The sequence below is a fragment of the Pseudorca crassidens genome, chromosome 20, assembly GCF_039906515.1.
Source record: "Pseudorca crassidens isolate mPseCra1 chromosome 20, mPseCra1.hap1, whole genome shotgun sequence".
Taxonomy (NCBI): Eukaryota; Metazoa; Chordata; class Mammalia; order Artiodactyla; family Delphinidae; genus Pseudorca; species Pseudorca crassidens.
In genome coordinates this window covers 31,937,490-31,960,464 of record NC_090315.1, presented here as the reverse complement: position 1 = coordinate 31,960,464, position 22,975 = coordinate 31,937,490, and the positions used below count along the sequence as shown (strand labels likewise).

The 22,975-nt window shown below is 39.1% G+C and overlaps 1 protein-coding gene across 4 annotated transcripts in view; it reads right to left on the bottom strand.

Moving 5' to 3' along the window:
* Nucleotides 1-22,975, bottom strand: part of FTO (FTO alpha-ketoglutarate dependent dioxygenase) — a 375,649-nt gene that overhangs the window by 286,987 nt on the left and 65,687 nt on the right. The window lies entirely within an intron of this gene.

Sequence of the window (22,975 nt, the reverse complement as noted above, 5' to 3'; positions counted from 1 at the left end):
TAAGCTTCACTCACAAACACTCCCATTCTCCCATTCTGTGGCAGGTATGCACACTCCTGATGGTGGTGAGAGCAAGCTTTTTCATGCTCTCTAGTGAGCATGCTCAGAAAGCCATTCTGAATCTGTGGAACAGAGAGAGACCACAAATCTGAGCATTCAGCACTGCCTTTGGAAAAGCAAAAGGGAGGCTGTCAGTACTCAGCCTGGTGCTTTGCAGGACTAAGAGAAGGTATACAAGCTTAAGAATTCTCCCACAAGAGGGAGCAAGAAATGTGGGACAGGGGTATCCAAGAAGGTTTGAGAGAGCCTCAGAATACCTATCATGGCAAACAGTAGGAATTTCCCTCTGGAAGTCACTCAGTTAAGACTAGAGGAAGTGAGTGCTACTTCAAATGCAAAGACAGAAAATGTAAGACTTCAAGGAATATGAAAAATCAAGGAAACAGGACACCATCAAAGGATAGCAATAGGGCTTCCCTGGTGGTGCAGTGGTTGAGAGTCCGCCTGCCGATGCAGGGGACACGGGTTTGTGCCCCAGTCCGGGAAGATCCCACATGCTGCGGAGCGGCTGGGCCCGTGAGCCATGGCCGCTGAGCCTGCACGTCCGGAGCCTGTGCTCCGCAACAGGAGAGGCCACAACAGTGAGAGGCCCGCGTACTGCAAAAAAAAAAAAAGGATAGCAATAATTTTCCAGTAACTGACTCCAAAGACATGGAGGTCTATGATTTGCCCAATAAAGAATTCAAAACAGTTGATTTAAGGAAGCTCAATAAGCTACAAGAACATACAGAAAGACAATTCAAAGAATTTAGGAAGAAAATTCACAAACAAAATGAGAAGTTAAACAAAGAGACAGGAATGATAAGAAACCAAACAAATTATGGAGCTGAAAAATACAGCTGAATGTATGAAATTATGAATGAAATAAAAAGTGCAACAGAGAGTATCAACAGCAGAATGGATTACACAGAAGAAAGAATCTGTGAAGAGAAAACAGGACTTTTGAAATTATCGGGTCAGAGGAAAGCAAAGAAAAAAATGAAAAAGAGTGAAGAAGGCCTACGTGAACTATAAGATACCATCAAGAGAAGCAGTCTGTGAACCTCTGGAGTCCAAGAAGGGAAAGAGAGGGAGAAGGGGGCAGAAAGCGTATTTAAAGAAATAATAGCTGAGAACTTCCCAAATATAGGGAAGGATCTGGCCATCCAAATTCATGACACTCATAGGTCCCCAAACAAATTCAACCCCAAAAGATCTAACCCAAAATACAATGCAATAAAACTGTCAAAACTCAAAGACAAAAAAGAGAATCTCAAAAGCAACAAGAGAAGCCTATTACCTACAAGGGAACCCCCATAACGCTGTTGGATTTTCAACAGAAACTTTACAGACCAGGAGACAGTGGGATGATATATTCAAGGTGCTGAAAGAAAAAAACTACCAACCAAGAATTTATTTGGCAAAGTTGTCCTTTGAAAATGAAGAAAAAATAAAGACTTTCCCAAACAAACAAATGCTGAGGGAATTCATCTTTATGAGGTCTGCCTTACAAGAAATGCTGAAAGGAATTCTGTAAGCTGAAATGAAAGGACACTAAATTAATAACACAAAAATATACGGAAATATACAATACAATGATAACATACATAGTAAAAATCAAAACTCTGATACTGTAACATGGTGATGTGCTAACCACTTATCTCTAATATAAAGACTGAAATAGTTTAGTAAACATATTTTTTAAACTATACCTACAATAATTTACTAATGAATACACAATACAAAGAGAGGCAAATTTTGACATCAGAAAAATAAAAGGGAGGAATAAAAGGGTAGTCTTTATATGCAACTATCAGCATAAGATAGATTGTTACATCTATAAGATGTTTTATGTAAACCTCATATTAACCATAAAGCCAAACCCTACAGTTGATACACAAGCATGAAGAGAAAGGAATCAAAGCATACCACTAGAGAAAATCATCAATTCACAAAGGAAGACAGCAAGAGAGGAAGAAAAGAACAAGGGCACTACAAAATAGCCAGAAAACAATTTAAAAGATGGCATTGGTAAGTCCCTTCCTATTAATAATCATTCTCAATGTAAATGGAGGGGCTTCCCTGGTGGCGCAGTGGTTAAGAATCCACCTGCCAATGCAGGAGACACAGGTTCGAGCCCTGGTCCGGGAAGATCCCACATGCTGCGGAGCAACTAAGCCCATGCGCTACAACTACTGAGCCTGCACTCTAGAGCCTTTGAGCCACAGCTACTGAAGCCCGCGCACCTAGAGCCCGCGCTCCACAACAAGAGAAGCCACCACAGTGAGAAGCCCACGCACCGCAACAAAGAGTAGCCCCCGCTTGCCGCAACTAGAGAAAGCCTGCGCACAGCAACGAAGACCCAACACGGCCATAAATAAATAAATAAATTTTAAAAAATAAATAAATAAATGTAAATGGATCAAATTCTCCAAACAGAAGACACAGAGTAGCCAAATGGATTAAAAAAAATACAATACACAACTCTTTGCTGCCTACAAAAGACTCACTTAAGATTTAAGAACACAAAAAGAGAGCTATACTTAGGGTATAGGGTAGCTATACTTAGATGAAATAGACTTTAACTCAAAAGCAGCAATAAAAGATAAAGAAGGTCATTATACCATGATAGATGGGTAAATTCATCAAGCTGATATAACAATCATAAATATATATATACCCAACATTGGAACACCTAAATATATTAAACAAATACAGTCGTCCCTCAGTATCCATGGGAGATTGGTTCTAGTACTCATCTCAGAAACCGAAATCCAAGTATGCCCAGTCCCACAGTTGGCTCTCTGTACTCATGGGTTCCACATCCAGAGATTCAACCAACCACAAATTACAAATTTAGTACACAATCCATGCTTGGTTGAATCTGTGAATGCAGAACCCATGGATATGGAGGGCTGATTGTATATTTACTGAAAAAAATCTGCATAAAAGTAGACCTGTGCAGTTCAAATCCATGTGGTTCAAGGGTCAACTGTACTAACAGATCTGAAGAGAAAAACAGACAACAATTCAATAATAGTGGGGACTTCAGTACTGCACTTTCAACAACAGGTTATCCAGACTGAAAATCAGTAAGAAAACGTTGGACATGAACTATACTTTAAGTATACTTTAATACTTAACATACATATACAGAGCATTCCATCCAGAATACATTCTTCTCAAGTGCACAAAGAACATTCTCCAGGACAGATGTATGGTAGGCCATAAAACAAGTCTTAGCTAATTTAAGAGGACTGAAATCATACCAAGTATCTTTTCTAACTACAATGGTATGAAACTGGAAAGCAGGAACAGAAGGAAAGTTGGAAAATACACCAACATGTGCAAATTAAAAAACAGACTCCTGAACAACCAATAGATCAAAGAAGCTATAAAAAGATAATTTTAAAACTATCTTGAAACAAACAAAAATGGAAACTCAACATACCAAAACTTATGAGATGCAGGAGAAGCACTTATGAGAAGGAAGTTTATAGTGATAAATGCATACATTAAGAAAACAAAAAGCTCTCCAATAAACAACTTAACTTTACCCCTAAAGGAACTAGAAAAAGAATGAACTAAGCTCAAGTTAGCAGAAAGAAGGAAATAACCAAGATCAGAGCAGAAATAAATGAGAGACAAGAAAAGAAAAAGAAACAAAAAGAATCAATAAAACCACATGGTTTTTTTAAAATATATGCTAAATTGACAAACTTTTAGCTTACTAAGGAAAAAAGAGAGAAGATGTAAATAAAATTATAAATGAAAAAAGAGAAATTACAAATAATAACACAGAAATACAAAGGATCGTAGAACTACTAAGATTAATTATATGCCAACAAACTGAATAACACAGAAGTGGATAAATTCCTAGAAACATTCATCTACCAAGATTGAACCATGAAGATTGAACCATGAAGAAATAGAAAATCTGAACAGACCAATAACAACAAGTAAGGAGACTGAATGAGTAAACAAAAACCTCCCAACAAATATGATTTCACTGGTGAATCAAACATTTAAAGAAGAATTAATGCTCTTCAACTCTTGCAAAAATTAAAGAAAAAGGAATACTCCCAAACTCATTATTAGCAAACAGCACATTAAAAAGATCATACACTATGACCTAATAGGATTTACCCCTCAGATGCAAGGATGGTTCAGCATATGCAAATCAATAAATGTAATACACCACATTAATAGAATAAAAGATAAAAATTATATGATGATTTCAATAGATGCTGAAAAAGCATTTGACAAAATACAACATCCCTGCATTATAAAAACTCTTCAAAAAATTGGGTATAGAAGGAATGTACCTCAACAGAATAAAAGCCATATAGGACAACCCCACAGCTACATCATACTAAAGGTTCAGAGCTTTTCTTCTAAGATCATGACAAGGGTACCCACTCTCGCCACGCCTATTCACAGCATGATACTAGAAGCCATAGCCAAAGCAATTAGGCAAGAGAAAGAAATAACAGACATCCAAATCGAAAAGGAAGAAGTAAAGCTGTCTCTGCAGATGATATGATCTTATGTACAGAAGATCCTCAACACTCCACCAGAAACTGTTAGAACTAATAAACAAATTCTGTAGGGTTGCAGGATAAAAAATCAACGCACAGAAATCTATAGTGCTTCTTTACACTAACAATGAAGTATCTGGAAAATAGGAATAAATGTAACCAAGAGAATCCAAAAATAGTCCATCCTATTTATGGTCAATTGCTTTTTGACAAAGATTCAAAGTTAATTCAATGGAAAAAGAAAATCTTTTCAACAAATAGTACTTGAAGAATTAGAGATCCATATTTAAAAAACAAAAGAACTTTAATCCACACCTTGTACTATATATAAAAATTAACTCTAAATGAATAAATATATAAATATAAAACCCAACCCAAAATATAAATATAAAACCTAAACTATAACACTAGTAGAAAAACATATGACAAATTCTTTGAGTCTTTAGGGTAATCAAAGGCAAAGTTTTCTTAGATATGAAACCAAAAGCACAATCCACAAAAGAAAAATAAACTAAACATCAAATTCACCAACTTCTACTTTCAAAACTCTCAAAGCTAGAACTCTAATACACTGCTCTCATGAAAATAAAATGTTCCAACCACTTTGGAAGACAATCTGCCAATTTCTTAAAAAGCTAAGGTATATACCTGCAACGTGACAGCACATGTCCATACAAAAACGGGTACAAAAATGTTCACAGCAGCTTTACTTGTAACTGCCAACCCACTGGGATTAACCCAAATGTCCATTAACAAGTGAAGAGACAAAAAAATTGTAGTATACTGAAAAACAGAAAAAGAAATTGTGCTATATCAATACAAAAATTCACTACTCAGTGATAAAAAGGAATAAACTATTGATACATACAACATGGATAAATCTCAAAACCCTAGGCTGAGTGAAGGAAGCCATGCCAAATCAAAGAGTACATACTTCATGATTCCATTCATGCAAAACTCTAGAAAATGCAAATTAATCAACAGTGACAGAAAGCAGATCAGTGGTTGCCTGGGGCCAGGGATGAAAGGAAGAGGGAAGGATTACCAAGAGGCACAAAGAAACTATAGGGTGTAATGAATATGTGCAGCATTTTGATTCCGGTGGTGGTTTAAAAAGTATATACACGTGTGAACACTTATCAAGAAAACGTTTTTACAAAAGAGAAGGGGGAAAGTGAGGATAATATGGCATATGCAAAATTGGACCTGTTGTCATCTGGGGCGTAAACTTTGGATTATCGTTCAGTTTCCTTCATTGCTTTAGTCAGACTTTCTACTACTTGAGGCAATTTAAGTAATGTATATTTTTCTAAATATCTATTTCACGTAACTTAGTTCTCAAATGTATCATATTTTCATATTATTCTTAGTGATACCAGTAATGTGTCTTCTTTAGAGTCTCTGATATCAGATCACATGGTTTACTTCCTCCTTTCTCACATTCTCATTAATAATTGTTATCTACAGTTCTGATTTTGTACTTACTTTAAAACAGAAAAGTAGTATTTTAAACCAATAATTAAGTGAATTTGCCAATACGTTTTATCAATTTCTATGCTCACCCTTTTTTCTTGTATTAAAAACCTTCCCTCTACGTTCACTTTTCTTCTTGTTAAATTGCAACATATAACAGTTTTCCTAGTGAGAGTCAGAGTGTAACTCTCCTAGTCTTTTTTTTTTTTTTTTTTGGCGGTACGCGGGCCTCTCACTGCTGTGGCCCCTCCCGTTGCGGAGCACAGGCTCCGGACGCGCAGGCTCAGCGGCCATGGCTCACGGGCCCAGCCGCTCCGCGGCACGTGGGATCCTCCCGGACCGGGGCACGAACCCACGTCCCCTGCATCGGCAGGCGGACCCTCAACCACTGCGCCACCAGGGAAGCCCATCTTAGTCTTTTTTATGGCCGAAAATATCTGTACTTTTTCCTCATGCTTGAATCAAAGGCTACTTGGATTTTAAAAATTGAAATTAACTATAATCTTCCCTTAGCACTTGGAACACTTTATTCCCCTGTCTTCTAGCATCTACTGTTACTAACAAGAACCTTCTTTTTGTATATAAACTGCATTTTTGGAGTGTGAATCTCTTAGGGATTTTTTTTTTCTTTATATCCCTCACATTCCAGTTTCAACGTGATGGTATTGCTCAGAGTATCAGACTCATGTCTTTCTTTAAATAAGGAAAATTCTCAACTCTTGCTTCTTCAGATTTTGTTTCTCCATCATAATCTTCATTCTACTTTTCTGGAACTACTATTAGACATTTGGTGGAATCTCTCAATCTATCTTCCAAGTCTCCCAACTGCTCTCTCTTTTTTTTCAGTCTTTTGTCTCTTTATGCTACATTGTGGGTGAATTCCTCAGTAGTCTCCCCCAATTCATCAATTCTCTTTCCAGTTGTATCAGGGCTAAAGTTCATCCCATCTACTGAGTTTATTATTTCTATGACTATACTTTTCATTTCCAAAATTTGTACCTGGCTGTTTTCCATGTAAAGCCGTTGTTGTTCCATTTCTGCATTTGGGGGCATTTTTAAATCTCATTTTTATCAATGTGATGCCTTTTCTTATCCCTTTGAATTTCTTAAACACAATTATTTCAGTCTTTGACTGACTTTTCTATAAAATTAATCTCATCTGGAATGAATTTTTATTCACATTGTTGATTCTCTTTGCACTTGTTTTCCTTAATTATTTCAGTATTTTGTTTTGAAGGTTAAGTCTGAGTGGACAGTTTTTTTGTCTTTGCTTCCCCCCCACCTCCACATGTGCTCCCCTTTCCCTCCACAGTGGTTCAGCAGTTTCCTCCGCTAGGACCCTATACCACCAGTCCAGGACCAAGCCTCAAATGGTGATCTGGAGCACTACATTCTCTCCCCCCATCACTCCACAATCAATCAGTCTGATTCAATTTCTACTCTTGAAGGTTTACCTATCTTCTGTCCCTCAAAACCCCTAGCTCCATATAAGCTATGTTCCTGACACCGTGGTCTTTTTTCAGTCTCCTTTTACGAGGAGTACAACTCCACCTCCACCCCTGGCTTCACACAGTAAGCGTAGTTCTGGTCCCATCTCAAGTGGTAAAGCTTAGTCCCTATGACCCATAGGACCTAAATTCACGTTTTGTTTCCACACCAGAAGCCCTGCAGGACCACAGTTTCAATCCAGCTTATCCCTTTACGTTTTGTTCTCTCTCTGGTCAACAGTATCCTCCCTGTAAGCCCAGCTATGACTCTTTTATTACCCTTTATTCTTTCAATGTGTTATCTGTCATTGACATTGTTTGGAGCAGAAGGCATACATAAACTGTGAGCTTAACTGCACCATTTAACAAGAAGGCACAGATGATTTCTTTATGATAAAAATTCTTTGCAAGAGACTCACTAAGTCAAAAGGTATGCTCTTTTAAAGCCTCTTGATTCAGATTGTGAAACTGCCCTCCAGGAAAACGGTATCCATTTCATCCCCTCAATAGACAATAACTATTTCTTCATATACTCAAATACCAGTTATTATCAAACTTTTAAATCTTTAGCAAGTTGATAAATGAAAAAACAAGATCATCCTAATTTATATTTCTTTGATTGTTATTCAGGTTGAGTAACTTCTCATACGTTAATTGCCATTTGCAGTAGCTCTTTTGTGAAATGCTTGCTCATGTCTTTTGTCTTTTGTGTGTGTGTGTGTGTGTGTGTGTGTGTGTTTTGCTGTTCTAAATCTAAGAACCTATGCTTGTGTCCATGTAAAGACAATGAATCTGGGTCTTATGCAAGTTGATTAGTTAGAATTCATTTCTCCTTCATTCTTGCATTATGAGCACCTTTCTAACAAATAGATGCAAGAGAGGAGTTCACCTCTCTTGCATCAAGCTATAAAACTACATTTTTCAGCACTTTTTAAATGTCCTCCCTAAGACAGCACCTTTCCCTACACCTCATACTTTCCCAAGTATTCCACCAAGTTAGCATTCCTTGATCTCATAAATTACTCTTTGAGGCAAAATTTTTTTTAAATAAGTAAAACCCCAGGTATGAAAATATATACTTTAGCTCTTCAGATAATAATTTGAATATCAAGACCTATTTACCTCACCAACTTGATCTTAAGTTCCCGCCTACAATCATCAATTTTAAGAATGTAGACCAAGTTTCAAAAGGGAAGAAAGTTTCCTGAAAAGAAAATTTTCTATGATAAAAAAGCAGCTAAACAGGATCTAAAAGGAAATAAAGGTCGGGAATTGATTGGGGAATGGACTGGAACTTTGGGGGAAGGGCAGTTTACACATGTGAATAATACAATATTAATATCAAAGCAATAAGTACCTTTAACAAAAGGTTGGGTTCTTCACTCAGGGTTAATGACCTACAAGAATTCTAACGTCTTTGGACTTCATTTGGAGTAGGTGCCTTATAAACTAAAATTTCCTTGAGCCACCTCCACATATTCTGCTGAAAACAGAGATAATCACTTACCCAAGATTCTTCTCCACAAAGTACTGCCCATAATTTTTAAAGTGAATACAAGAGCAAGGGCAATACCATTCCAAACCATAAGAGAGATAACAGATTAATTAAAACTCTTTCACTGACATTGTACCTTCATTCTAGCTCCAAGGACCTAATAATGGACCCCTTACATTTCCAAGAGGAGAAAAACTCTCCTCTTGGCCACACCTGTTTAGTTGAAAAAGTCAAATTCTCTCAATCATGTTTCAATCTTCAGGGAACTTTCCACCTGGAAATTTGATACCCTTAGTAGTCTACTCCCAGGTCAGAGGACAGAGCTCTGAGATTTCACCACGTGTCTTGCCCAGCTTAGCATCGGTCTGATCAAACTAAGCACTTTCCTGCTAGCAGTCCAACTGTAAATAATAACACTTGAGGCCAGGAGGATTTCTGACTTCTTTGTAATTTTACAAAGCTTTAACTATTAAACCATGATCGAACAACCTGCCATGGGAAAGCAGAATATACATGGTGCTGCAGTAAAGACATCAGTAAGTGACCTCAGTGACTGTCCATTTAATTATCCTTAGCTCTCCACTGTCCCTCTCTGGATCTCTGTGGTTTCCACAGCAAGTGCTGCATAAACAAACATTAAACACCTCCCCTTGTGCAGCCACAACTGAATTATACAAGACATGATATATTACTTTAACAACAACAACAATAGAAATCCCTTAGCTGCTGACACAGCTATAGAAACTATTAGTTTTGCCTAGCAGTGATGAAAAGGTAAAGGAAAAAATACCTAAAAGAATAAGTTATTTAATAACTATTTTATGGGTCTATAATACAAAGTAGATATTTCTTTTTGCTTTCATTTATCCATTCCCAGGATTCCAGAGAGTCAATACATACTCTTTATTATCAAAATTTCTTGATTGAGGTATTGAGCAAAACGGTGTAACTTCATCAGTATGCATTTAATCTTATTTCAATATGTGCATTTTATGTTCACAAGTTTCCTTTTCCGATTATATCACTAAGGAGAAATTACCACTGCTGGCTTGTCTTGCTAAAAAGTAAATAATAATTCTAATAAAGTTATTCTTCTTTTGCAAATACACTAAAGCTTGCAACCTAACCTAACCAACCCATGTGTTAATTTCACTGTGCTGTAAAATATATATAAAACTCCAATTGACATATAATAAGCAGAGGACCAGTCTTCCCACTTAGTTATTCAGATTTTAACTTCAGACATAAAGATACTTCTTTAAGTACTCTCCAAATACAAGACAAAAAAAGCGGGAGACACAGCCTAAAATAATTGTTAAGAGCACAAGCTCTAAACCTTACTGGTTCAAATCTTGACCCTGTCAATTACTAGCTGTGTGACCTTAAGTTGCTTAACCTCTCTGTGCCTCAGTTTCCCCATCTATAAAACAGATATAGTAATCGTACCTACCTCACAAGGTTGTTATGAAGATTAAATTAAATGGGTTATTTGTAAAGAAACAAATGTGTGTGCAATTCCTTGTAGAAAATAAACACTATATAAGTTTTGATATTTTATTTAATTTTACATGTTAATAAAAGTTTAAAAATAGACTAAAAAGGCCAACAATTTTGCCTGTCTCATGGTTCCATTCCTTCCTGTTTCCCTGGGGTCATGTGCCTGTCTTCACAGTTCTATTTTATATCCTCAAGCTACCTTTTCCTCTCCACAGGTCTCTTCTCTTCATCCTTTGTGAAGACTTAAAAAAAAAAACAATCCTGCCACCCTAAGAAATTGTTAATTAATTAGCTAATTAATTATTAGCTAATTCCTTGGCTTTTCCCACTTCCCACCCCAGCTACCATCCCAATGCGTTTTTTGCCCTACCAAACTTCCTGAAGAACCACTTAAGATAAATGACCCAAGTTCTCACTATCTCATTTTGCCCTAATGCCCATTATGACCTAGCTTCTACCACTGTCATTCTACTAAAACGATTCTTCCCAAGATCAGCTAACCAACTGACCAACTCAGCTAATCAGCTGACCAACTCCTCTGGCTAAAATGCAGCCTCATCCTCTCAGTCATTTGGGAAGCATTGGGCACGGTTAGGTACATGCATTCCTTTCTCAAAATCCTCTTTTCCCTTGGTTTCTATAAAATCTCCTCCCTTTTATTCCTCTAGCCTAGCCTCCCTCCTTCTCAATCTCTGTTTCAGGTCTTTCTTCCTCTGCTCTGAGTGGCAGACATCCCCTACCCTTCTCCTTCTTCCCCCTCAACAAAACATTCTTCCTTTAGGCAATCCCACCTTCTTAAAATGAGTTCACTACAGGTAACGCTCAACATCTCATCTCTAACCCAAACCTACATCAAATTGTCTCCAGGATATTACAACGTGAAAGTCCCCACCGGCACCCGAGATTCCATAAGCTCAAAATCAAAGTCAACGCTTTCCTTTCCTAACTTCCTGAAGTCTGTTTCTCCTGTTTTTCATCTTAATGTCAGCGCCAGCCAGACTGAAAATGGTGGAGTTCTGTTCCCCTGCTTCTTCTCACTCACTTCATTCATGGTTATTGACTGTAACAGGCATGCTAACTTTCAATCACTACAAAAGTCTTACAAGGATGAAGCAGATATCATTTCCCCCATTTTAAAGAAGTGAAAACCAAGACTTAGACAAAATGCCTGGTTCAAGATCTCAAAGCTAGTAAAAGTCAAAGCCAGGATTTGAATTCACATGTTTATCTGCTAAACCCAGGCTGCATAATACAGTACACTGGGAATATTTATTTAAACTTAAAGATGCACATTCCAACCACTGCCTCTACTGAGAGCCAGGTCCCAAGGAGATAACAGTGATCATGTCAGATCTAACAAGACAGATATTCCTGCCATCATGGAACCCAACACATGGTAGAAGTATCAGAAAATTAAACAAGCAAACTATAATCAAATGCAGGAAGTCCTATGATACAGAATGCAAAGACGACAGCACCTAACTTAAAAGATAGGATACAGAGCTCTGGGGGAAGGCTTGCCAGAAGTAACATCTGAGCTGAGAACCGAAACACCAGTAGGTGTTAGCCAAGCAGAGGGAAAGGTGGTCAAAAGCATCCCAGTGATAAGGGCTATTACCAATAGAAATAAATAAATAACAAGTGTTGGCATGACTGTAGAGAAACGCTGTTGGTGGGAACGTAAAATGGTGCAGGTCGGGATGGAAAACAGTCTGGCCGTTCCTCAAAAGATTAAAAATTCAATAACCATATTATCCAGCAATTCCATTTCTGGGTATACACCCAAAAGAACTGAGTAGTGGGTTTCAAAGAGATATTTGGACACTAATTTTCATAGCAGCATTATTCACAACAGCCAAAAGACGGAGGCAACCCAAGTATCCATCAATAGATGAATGGATAAACAAAATGTGATATATTCATACAATAGAATATTATTCGTCCTTAAAGAGTTAGGAAATTCTGATACTACTATAACATGAATGACCCTTGAGGAACATTATGCTAAGTGAAATAAGCCATTTCAAAAGGGCAACTGCTTATATGAGGTACCTGGAAGAGTCTCAGCTCATAGAGACAGAAAATAGAATGGTCATTTCCAGGGGCTGGGAAGAGGGGGGAATTGAGAGTTAGTATTTAATGGGTACAGAGTTTCTGTGTGGGATGATGAAAAAGTTCTGGAGATGGATGGTGGTGATGGCTGCACAACAATGTTAATGTACTTAATGCCACTGAACTGTCCACCTAAAAATGGTTAAGATGGTTAATTTTATGTTATGTGTATTTTACCACAATTTTTTTTAAAGTGTTCCAGATACTATGAAAAGTACGTGCGAAGGTCAGAAAGCAAAAAAAAATAAAATAAAACAAGAACATGGAGAATCTGAAGAAAGCAAAAAGTTCAGAAAGGCTAGGGAAAAAAAGACCAAAAACACACATTTTCAGTTGACATGATTTCTAAACTAGATATGATCTTAAGCATCTGAGGCCACATACTGTTCTCCAAATAGAGCAACCACATATGATTTTTCGCATCATGGAATTAGGCCAGAAAAAAAAAATGTTAACAATTGCTTAATCAGAAATGAGAGCCTTCTCGAGCTTCAAAGTTAGGAAACTTTCATCAAATTCCAAGAGCCTGTGAAGTTTTTCTAGGCTGAGGGTACAGAGGAATCATACTCACATGAAGTCTAAACCACAAAGAGTCTTAGGGCTTCATCCCAGCTCTCTGAAAAGACAAGTAGTACTTGTTGCTTTTGGAGAACAACCTAGCTCATGGGGCAGAGTAGGGGGAAGGCTTCTGCCTATGTTCTCTGAACATTTTGTAGATCTTGAGCTTACTTTACAGATCATTACAGCTCTGCCTGCGAGTAGGATTACACACAAGGTTATGCCAATGGTTCCATTTTCGGGCTATCTCTCTCATCCGTAAAATTCAATTCAGGCTTAAAGCTGGCACACAAAGTCCTGGCTCAGAGAATATCTTGATTTATGTAGTATGCAAATGAGCACAGACGTAGTCATATATTTGTATGTATGTAAGTAAGCATACACACACATACACACATACAAAAAACAAATAGTAATGAACAATTTTAAAAGTGCACAGCTCTAACAGATTTTAAGATGCTTTCATCACTGCAATATATTACAGCTTTACAAATGTACTACAGTCTTAAACCAAAATATTTCATTTCCAAAATGAAATCTGGCTTGTGGTTAATTTATTCCAGCACCTAGTTCTTATTACTTACTCAATAGGCTTGAATAGGAAAATACAATGTATTTGCACACTGACTGAGACAGCACAGTGTATGAACAAGTAAGAGACACATGCCTGAGCTCTCCCTACTCCCCGGGAGGGAACTGGCCCCGTGAGACTGAAGAAGCATCCAGTACCAAGTATTTTCCAGGAAGACAGGGAAATGGAGACAGAGGGTGAACGAGAATAAGGTCAATTTTGTATCAAAAGCAGAACAGCACACAGCCCAAGAGGTAAAAGGAGGTCGAGAGTAAAGAAAGAGCAAAGATGAAACACGAAGAATTTACAAACTTTAGTTAAGGTTTAAATTTGGAGAAGACCCATCAGACTATAATTTCCTAAACTCAGGAATCTGTACAGTTGACTCTAATTCGGGGCACATATTCTATAAATGTTGACAGAACATCACTTGAGGGAAGGAAACGTGACCCACTTTGCTTCTTGTTGATCTTCACACCAATCCTGCTAACTCTCAACAAAAGCATGGCATTTCCGAATACCCACAATTTATGGTTGAGGGAAGCAAGGAGACTCAAGTGCGACAGGAAGCAGAGGGGCCAGCCCTAGAATTACCCAATCACACGGAATCAGCGTAACACATATCTGGATTTGCTCTGTCACAAACCAGCAACAATGAATAATTCAGTGTCCTTGACTGGTCTGAACCTTCATCACTCAACTATGGAGTCCAGACTCAACTGTCTTCTCTCTGATATTTTATTTTTTGGCTTGACTGAACTATAATTTCACTTGACTCACCTAGTCTGCTAGGGACACACTATACAGACTTAGACTTAACATGAAAGACGTTTATATGATTAGTTAATATGCCAGACTTGCAGATGAACTAAAAGAGGGGGAAGAAGAAAAACTCAAAAGCTTAGGAAAAAAATGTCACCTGCCAACATAGCATTAATCTCATCCATTTTTATCAATGTCATTCCCCTTTCTGTTCAACATTAGGTCTCAAATTTAATCTGCTGAAACTATATGAGTCAGCCTGAAATGAACGATGAGGTTTGCATGAAATCTAACACAAAAGAAGGTTAATTTTGTTTTTAAAATTCTACTTGCTCTATTTTCCTTGGGCCAACAGGCACATGTATACTTAATGTTTAATGTCAGGCAAACCCTTCGTTTCCTTATCTGTAAAATGTGTGGTAGTAGATGACCTCTATCTGGGATTGCTTCTGGGGTGATTTTTATGACCACCAAAATCAAAATTAGCTAGCAAATACTGGTTGCATCTTCCATTAAGAGGAACCCCTTGTCTTGCTTTGCCTCTTCCAACAACATTAGGGCTGTTTTCACCTTTACCCTTTGATCCATAAGGTGACGGTGTGAATTTCAAGCTTTTCCACAAAGACATGCAAGTTGTAAAGCAAAGGCTGCTGCCCTGGAAACTGAAGGTGCGTGACTCTTATGAGGATGATGTTTCTAAACAACCAGTGCACCAGTTACACTCAGCCTCTCTGCCACCTTATGTTCCAACATTAGGTCAGGAAGAACCAGCTTCAAGTTAATGGTTTCAGAGTACCAGCTATTAGCATTTCAGTTTGCTTTTATGTTCTCCCCCTCCGTTTCTGACTGTTACCTATTAAAACTTCACAGTAACAGAGACTATCCAAGTGGATCACTGAATTCACAGCAGTCAAAAAGAATCCAGAGGAATAAATCAGACATTCCAAATGCATAACCGATGTCTGTGTTTATAAGAGAGCACATTATCTCATAAACTAGATTTGAGATAATCTCTTCTGAATCCTATTTCCTTCAAGAACCAGAGTTGAATTTTCTGATTTTATTTTCATTATGCTCTGATCTGCCAAAAGATACACAGTGTGTGTTGCCCTTCTTCCTTGAATCCACGCTGTCAAAAATGCCTGGACCCGCAGAACCATAGCTGTGTACCACCCTGAGCAACACACACGGCTCGCTTTCTCCTCTCCCAGGGCTCTCCATACTTCAGAAACAGTCGTTTTCTCATTTAATGGCAATAATAATCCCATAATCCAACAAATGCTTTTTAAAGAATGTTCATCACGAAAAGGAATGTGTGTCTTTGTGTGTGCCAACTTTCTCATGCAACTCTCTGAGACCGCTGACCAATTTTCTCTATTGCAAAAATACATTCCAAATCCACCCACTTCTCTCCATTTCCACTGTTACGCCCCTGGGGCAAGGCACCACCACCACCTCTCACCGACCACGCTCCAAGGGCCTCCTCCTGGTCTTCCTCTGGTTCCCCGCCTATGGTCTATTCTCCACAGCACTCAGAGCAACCTCTTTTAAAAAAATAGATCAGATCAGATCATTCCCTTGCTTAAAATCTTCTACCTTCTTCATGGGCTCCCAGTACACACAGAAAAAAATCCAAACCCCTTATCGCGATACAGCCCCTGCCTATGTTTCCACGCCATCGCAAGCCTCCCCTCGTTCACTATTCACCAGTCATCAGGTCTTCCTTCTGTTCCTTAAACACTTCTCCTCCCCGGCTTTGCGAGACTGTCTCTCTCTCATCGGTCTCTTCCCAAACCAGCCCACTCCTGGCCAGCCTATCGAAAACAGCATCCTCACTCCAGGCACTATCTATCATATATTCTGTTTATTTATTTGTGCTTACTTTTTTTCTGCCTCTCCCACTAGACTGTAAGCTCCATGAAAGCAGAGATCAAGTCTATCTTCCTTTCTTCCTTCATTCAGGACAGATCTTCCTCAACTTATGATGGGAGTATATCCCGATAAAGCCATTGTTAAGTTGAAAACATCATGTCAAAAACGCATTTAATACACCTAACCTACCAAACGTCAGAGCTTAGCCCATCTTAAATGTGTCGGAAAACACATTAGCCTACAGTTGAGCAAAATCATCTAACACAAAGCCTGTTTTATAATAGTGTTGAATTTCCCATGTCATTTATTGAATATTGTACTGAAAGTGAAAAACAGAATGGCTGTCTGGGTACAGGATGGTTGTCAGTGTATCGGTTATTTACCCTCGTGATTGCGTGGCTGACTGCAAGCTGCCCAGCATCACAAGAGAGGATCGTAGCCAAGAGAGGATCGTAGCCAAGAGAGGATCGTGGCTAACCTGGGAAAAGATCCAAGTTCAAACTTCGCAGTGTAGTTTCTACTGAATGTGTATGGCTTTCACACCATCGTCAAGTCAAAAAAACGTACGTTGAACCACTGTAAGTTGAGGACCATCTGTAATTATTTTGTGTCTATTTTGTGCAAGGCTAGGTTACAAGTTAAACCAATGAGGCAAAAATCCCTTTCCTTATATGCTGCCATCCTGCCTTGTTTATCACTGTATACCCAGGACAAGGTGGGCACTCAACAAATATTTATTGAATGAATGAAACATTGCAGTCATGTGATCCTCAAGTCGTACTGCTGTGCTTTACTATGCCTTTTAAAAATATTTTCATTAAGCCAATCAAGTTACCAATGAATGAAATCTATTGAGACTGGTCATGTATACACATAAGTAAAACACAGACGATGATAATATCAAAAATCTTAGCTCTAACACAGGTGTTTAGAGCTGAGTGTTGTCCAAAGCCTACTTAATATGTACCAATCCTAGAAGAAGAAACTTTGCTTACCAATCCTACCCTCTTCTACAGTTTCTCATCAATCACAACCTCTCTTCACTTCTCTGCGCCACCCCACCCTGACAGAGAGAAGCGAACTAAGTTAACAGTTTTGAAACAGTTTTGATATGCATGAACATGTCTACAATTTCTGAATTCTAACTCCAAATATAGTCTAATTTTTCTTTCTTTAGTTTGACTTTGCTTTTTAACATAAGGAAAATCATTTATCTACTCCATGGCTGGTAATAAAACCCCCTTGGCAATTACCTGTTAGATCTGTCACACCCAATTTACCACTTCCAGCAATTATAATAAGTAAAGTCCAAATGTGAAATCATTTAAGCTTCCTCTCCTTTTGGCTGGTAGGATGCCCTGAGTCCCACCCAGAGGAGCCTATCACTGCCAACACCTTGATAGCTCACCTATTTTCAGGTCTGCTGAGATAGGACTGCCAAGTCAAGGAAGAGGAATCCTGGAAAACCACAAATGCAACTCCCTTGTTCCACAAAAAAAGGATTTACCCTTGAACATCTCCATGTAACCAACGCCGCTCAATTTATATGCTGGCATCTAGTCAAAGAGATAACCCCCATACGTGAAAAGACACAAGGAGAGTCAAATGGGGCTATTACCCGTTCGGGGATTATGTGTCTGATGTCTACATTCATTTGTCTACATGACTTCAAGGACTTTTCAGAGTGTAAGTGTTCAGACAGCAAACACACGATCTGACTGTTCCAGAGGCCCCTAGAACAGAAGCATGTACTGAAAACAACATACAAATCTTTGAGGAAGAGGAAATGTGATTAATGTAGAACATCAGGTCCCGGTTCTAAGACAAGTACTCACATTTACCTGTAAAGCAGAGGTGTCTAGCTAGACTGGCTGCTCATTTCAACTGCCTACAGAGTTACTATTTTTCTGTACAGCTTCCAAGGCCCCAGCCCAAAGGGATAGGGTCTGGGTACCTGTGTGTGGGTGTTGTTTCTGGGATAAAGTGATGATCTACCATACTTAGAAACTACTGATCTATAGAACCTAAAACGTGAACTCAAATACCATCAGAAGCCAGGCAGGTGAGTAAAAGACAAAGGAAATAATGGAGCATGCATTCAAATTATATTCAGAAAAAAAAAATATTGCGGGCCAAATTTGGCTGGCTGCTCTTGACTTTGTTATTTCTGTATTTAGACTATAACTTCTTGAAGCTAGGCACCATATCTCATTCATTCCTGGGCCTTTTAGTGTCTGACATACAGTAAGTAGGTTCAATCGACGTTTGCTAAATTACTGATGAAAATGAGGTGAAATCCCAACTCTTCTGATATTATTAAAAGAACTGCCAGGAAAACTCCTTATTCATTCATCCAACCAAAATTGATTACACATCTACTATTCATATAAGGCTCTAAGGATACTGAATTGAATAAGATAGACAAGATTCCTGTCCATGTGGGGTTGATGTTTGGGGCAGAAGGAGAAAGAGAGAGGGAATAGACATTCATAAATAAGGCAATTTCAGACAGTGATGTTACTCAGCATTACATGGCTGCATGTAGTCTCAAAGGTTGTTAAACCACATGGAAGACAGTGGAGGGTAGTGGTTTCAGAGGAGGTGAAGAATACCCTCTTGATGGGGGTAGAGGACGAACTTAGGTGGAGAGTTTCATGCCCTGACCTCTGCCACCACACCAGTTGACTGACCTTGGACAAATCACTTAATCGATCTGGAGGAATTAGATTAAATGGTCTCTAAGACTTTCTAGCCCTATGATTTTATATTCCACATTCTACGTATGAGCAAAATTTCACACACTGTGATAGTCAGGCCCAATCTAGTGTCCAAATACTTTCAGGTCCCACCCCTCAAGGGTTGGCTCATGATATTTACACATTAGTATAAATCAAAGATATTTTCTAAGCGTTTCCTGACTCCACCTCTACAGTTTACCTAAGGCAAAAACCACAAGCTCAGATATTTACTGCCACAGTGCAGTGGCTACTGGCATGCCCAGACGAAGTTATGAAGTTGGCACTAACACCGGCCCTAGGGCAAAGGAAACCAAATATCAAGTTCAAGGTGATTAAGCAATTCAGAAATTAGTTAAATTCCCTCATTCAACAAACATTAATAAGAGACCGCAGGAAGCAAACTGGTCTGGCTCCTAAGGAAAAAAAGCAAGCGCGTGCGCACACACACGCTCTTCCCATAACCATAAGGACCCTGGTCTGCTGCAGACATGCTTAACCTGGGTTTCAAAGGCTCCATGAACCCTACGAAATTAAATGCCAAATTCGGGGTGTATGGGCATATTTCTAAGGAGAAAATCCATAGCTTTTATTAAATTCTCAAAAGGGTCGATGATCCATACTGAAGAAAGACACTTGAGGCAAGGTCTCTCTTTGAGCTGTCATGCAAATCCCCTTTATATAAACAAGGAAACTGAGGTTTAGAGAAGGTAACGTGCCAAGATGCAGCCCAGAAGCGGCCCAGCGAAACCTGAACCTTGATCTGACCGTGGCCAAAGTCTGTATTTTTTCCTGCGTGTCATGCACTCTCACACTGTTTTCATGGCTTACCAAAAATAAAAATAAATAGAAAAAGGCTGTTTAAAAGAATGAGTCAGTGAAGCCCCCAAGGACCATCATCATGTTCTGTCAGGGGCAAAGGCAGAGTCCAGCCCACAATTTCCTAGAAGCTGCAGAAGCCAACATTTCCATTTCTCAACTTCTGCCTCCACCCCACTAGGATAAGATGACAAAAGAAGTACAAGAGCCCAAAGTAGGGGTTTATGATTTCAGAGATTCTTTCCCTGAAGAAGTCAAAGCACATGAATCTCCTCAGGCAGTCCAATCCCAAGGTCACTGTCTTGCACATCCCCAAGGCACGAGTCGGGTAACTTTTTTCCACCCCTTGAATTTGGTGGGTTTGTGTATATCTCACCTTCTGAACTTTCCTCTGGGTTTAACTCTTGGCCTTGACCCCTCATATTCACAGAAACGGTTGTTTTCATTTCATGAGTCATATCAGGATGTATAAAAAGGCAACCTGAAAATCATGTATCAAACACGACAGAATTTGGAGGAAAGAAATATACACTAATGTTCTTTGGTGTAATGGACAGAACGTGGTCTTTGGAATCAGGATTAACCTTGGGTAAGTAACTTTACCTGTCAGAACCCTGATTATACAATTTCTAAAATAGGGATAATGATGTTTCAGATTTTAATAACCACAAATTTTTGGTGAGTGCCTACTTGTGCCATGCACTGTCCTAAGCTCTAGGGGTACATTTGCAAATGTAACAGATAAGGTTCCTTCCTTCATAAAGTGTATATTCTAAGTGGAAGAGAAAAACAGCCAAATAAATAAATATAAAATCATTTTAATAACACTAATCACATTAAAATAATAATAGCTAACGGTTCTTGGGCATATACAATGTGTCAGAAACTATTATGTCTTGACTTATTTAATTCTCATAATGGGGGGACATAAGATTATTATATCCATTTTCTAGAGGAGAAGACTAAAAGGTTACGTAACTTGCCCAAAGTCACACAGCCATTGAGTGGCAGGGCCAACCAAGACTGAAACCCAGACCATCCGACAGCAGCAGAACCTCATTCTACACCTACACCAGGTAAACTAACGCAAATAAAATGCACGACACAAATAGAGGGAAGTTGCTGTAGCTTGGCCGGTCAGAGAAGCTACACTGAGCAGGTGTCATTTTAGGTAAGACACAAGTCACAAAAAGAAGCCAGGCCCAGAGTAAAGATCTAACGAGAGTGTTCCAAGCAGGAAGAACAGCTGGTGCAAAGGCCCTGAGGAACAACCAGCCTGGGACAGAAAGAAGCCCAGCGGGTCTGAGCACAGTGGACGTGTTTGGGGAGTGCGGTAGATGAGTTCTCAGATACAGACAGAAGCCAGATGGCGTGGGGCGTTGTCAGTCAGAGCACAAAGATTTCACTCTGTGCTCAATGGGGAGTCATGGAAGGGCTTTAAGTGGGGAGGTGACACAATTTGATTTACATTTTTAAAGTCTGAGTCCAACTGATGTGTGGAGAAGGAGAAGGCTGTGCAAAGTTGAAGTGGGGAGACCAGTTTGGGGGTATGGAAGTCCGAGCAAGAGATAAATGATGACTTGATCTATAGTAGTAATAATAAAGGTGGAAAAAGCGCACAAGCTCAGGATGTATCAGAGAGACGCCATGAGGATTGGATGAGGATGGACAGAGCACCTAGTAGAGTATCAGACACACAGGAGACATTTGCATACGTTAATTACCTTCCCTGTCTAACAGTAATGAGTAAGAGGCTTGGGATAAAACTATAAATCATACCCCAAATGACTAAGCCTCCCTGATTCCCCCGCCCCAATTTCTCCAAAGAAGCCCATAGCTCAGAGAGTACCCTGGGAGTGCACCAAGTTCAAAACACAATGGAGAATTGATCTATTAAAGGAGCTGGACTGTTAAATTAAAACTGTTTCTGTGTGCCAAGCTGAAACACAAAGGAACTAGTCTTCTTCAACAATAAAGACCAGTTAAGAGGAGACTCCAGTTACACAATCTCCTCCTCTTCACCGTGAGGCACTTAGACGGAATTTTTTTTTAATAGAAAAGACAAACTCTTGAGTAAATGTAATAATTGTCTCAATAATGTGCCCCAACCACCCAAGAAGTTAAAAAAAAAAAAAAAAGGAAAAAAAGAAACTGGAAAATTGGGATTCTTCTATTACAGGATCGGTTCATTGCTGTCTCAAGTGTAGGCTATATTCACCCCAGCGATGGGATGATGCTATTTTCAAGATCTGACAGCCTGATAGCAATTCAAGAAGCAGAAAGATTACCTTCTAAGTATTAAAAAAAAAAAGAGAGAAGAAAGAAGCAAACAAGCTAATACAAAAATCAGAAGCTTGTCAACGAGGTCAACTGACTGAAATAATTTTCAGATGTTGCCCAAAATAGGTTCTTTTTAGAGAAGCCTTGCCTCAAAAATGTCCCAAACAGGCAGTCCTATGGTGATCTCAGTCATCTCAAACATAGCACTTATTATATATTTTTCTCTAACAACAACAAAAACCACAACCAACTGATCTAAGGTAAACATTACTAATCACCGAAAATAGAGAATCTCCCTGTGCTTCCTAAACTCAAAAAACTCAAGCTCCAGGAATTAAACCCTCAGCTGAAAGCAAGCCCAGAAGAGGAGAGAAATTTTCTCCTCTGCATTGCCTCACTCAGGCAAAGCTCCAGAGTGGAGAAGAAATTAGCCTTGAAGCTAAAACCCATAAAATGGGACTTCTCTGGTGGCGCAGTGGTTGAGAATCCGCCCGCCAATGCAGGGGACACAGGTTCGAGCCCTGGTCCAGGAAGATCCCACATGCCATGGAACAACTAAGCCTGTGAGCCACAACTACTGAGCCTACGCTCTAGAGCCCAAGAGCCACAACTACGGAGCCCACATGCCACCACTACTGAAGCCCACGCCTAGAGCCGGCACTCTGCAACAAGAGAAGCCACCGCAATGAGAAGCCAGCGCACCACAATGAAGAGTAGCCCCCACTCGCCACAACTAG